This window comes from Xenopus tropicalis, chromosome 8 (assembly GCF_000004195.4).
Source record: "Xenopus tropicalis strain Nigerian chromosome 8, UCB_Xtro_10.0, whole genome shotgun sequence".
In the NCBI taxonomy this organism is placed as follows: Eukaryota; Metazoa; Chordata; class Amphibia; order Anura; family Pipidae; genus Xenopus; species Xenopus tropicalis.
Window position 1 is genome coordinate 38,563,054 of NC_030684.2, and position 2,233 is coordinate 38,565,286.

Here is a 2,233-nt window from a genome sequence, read left to right on the forward strand (position 1 = left end):
CAGGTGGCAAGAGTAGATCAAAGGGTGACAAAGTCTGGGTGCCCCTGGCTTAAAAGGTTACTCCACCCAAACACAACACAAATTATTTCAAGCAACTTTGCAATATATATCAGTTAAAAATGCAGCCTTTTCATGATTTGTAATAATATGGTTTGGAACAGTTACCTAAGCTTAGTCTCCCTGATCTGACTGACTACTTTGAAACTCACATAAAATGTAACAGTAGTCGACTGTCCTCAGCCTGCCTACATCCTGCATCTGCCAAATCCCACAATTCCCTGCACACTTAGGGGCACATTTACTTACTCACGAACGGGCCGAACGCGTCCGATTGCGTTTTTTTTGTAATGATCGGTATTTTGCGATTTTTCGGAAAATTGACGTGACTTTTCCGTAGCCATTCCGAAAGTTGCGCAAAATCTGGCGATTTTTTCGTAGCGTTAAAACTTGCGTGAAAAGTCGCGCCTTTTTCGTAGCCATTCCGAAAGTTGCGCAAAATGTTGCGATTTTTTCGTAGCATTAAAACTTGCACGAAAAGTCGCGACTTTTTTGCAGCTTTTGCGCCGAGTACGAAACATTCGGATTCATTCAAGCTTCAGTATGGTGACTTTTCTTGGGCCAGGTTGGAGCTGCAGGGTGCCATTGAGTCCTATGGGAGGCTTCCAAAATCATGCTAAGTCTGAAAGTTTCGCCCGCCGCTTACGAGCGCTCAATACGAAAAAGTTGCGACAAGATACGAGAGAATCGTAATGGCTACGAAAAACTCGCGTTTTTTCGTGCAAGTCGTAATGGCTACGAAAAACTCGCGTTTTTTCGCGCAAATCGTATTGGTAACTAAAAAGTCTCGACAATTTCCAAAAAGTCGTAAAGTCGCCGAAAAAATTGCAAAAAATACGAAAAAGTCGCAAAATGTTCGTTTTCCAATCGGAATTTTTCCAATTCGGATTTGTGGGTTAGTAAATGTGCCCCATAATGTCGATAAGGAAAGTAACTTTATGGTGCAATGCAGTGTGGGTTATATAGTGCCTGCATGCTGTCTGTAAGCTGTGGAAAAGTTGTTACAATTTGTAACATCGGTGTCTTAGTCACTCCTCCTTCAAATGATGTAGAAAAAGTACTTTCAGTGTAAAGAATTTTAGTGTATAAAAATGGTATTTATTTATACTTTTTGAAGGAACAGATTACAGTGATAGGTATATTAGGGGTTTCTGTGCTGTATGGGGCTCTTTTACAAATTTTGGTTCAGGAACTGGAGTTCCCCTTTTCAAATCAATGTATCAATGTATATATATATCATATAAGTGAAAAAATGTAATGTTTATTACAGAAAAAGACATAAAGAAATGGTTTATTTCCATGTATTCTTGCCTATTGCTGCCCAAGCAGACAGAATCAAAGTATGAAAACAAGTCAGTACGGCACTAGTTATAAAATAATTTGTTTTTCACACACATAAATTAAAACTACACATACATTCAGAAAAAAGGAATAATATATCACTGTGCAAGTCTGTATACACAGAGAAGCTTTTCAGGACACCAAGCACTTCAATACTCCAGCTTTTGAACTGCAGCTTCCAACATGTCCTTGACAGCTGATGGCTGACAAAGGAGTATTAGAAGGTATATATCATTAAAAACTGCAGGGCCACAGCTTGTTTCAGTTGAAGCCCTTTCTGATGCTAGCCCTAGCAGAAGAAAGCCCAGGATTTCTCCTAAAATTTCCGTTTCCATGAAACATCCTTGAGACTGAGCCTCAAGCACTGGTTTTTAAAACATAGCAGGGCATTAAGCTGGTTGGATTCCCAACTGCACTCTGGTTTTACTCTAATTTGGGCTCATCAGTGCAGTGAAGGTTTTCTAATTAGCAAATGTAGAGTAAGGAGAGTGGATGCACTAAAAATGCATTTTGGTTAAGCATTTTCCTCCTCTTTCATTTGCAAAAGAGAAGGGATTTTGGGAAGCAAGCCTAGGATTGCTCATAAAATACCCTTGAGACTAAAGGTGGCCACACATGTGGTGATTTCCGATCTTTCGTACAATCGGCCACTAACCGTTCAGGGCTGAAACGGAAGATAAGGAGGTAGAAACAATAGGATTTCTACCTCCTTCTCCCGATTCAGCCCTGAAGGGAGATTTTGATCAGGCGCCTTCTATGGCGCCCGATCAAAATCTTTTAACCGGCCCGATCGGCGAGTCGACCGATATCAGCAGCTTCCTGCGATATCGGTCGA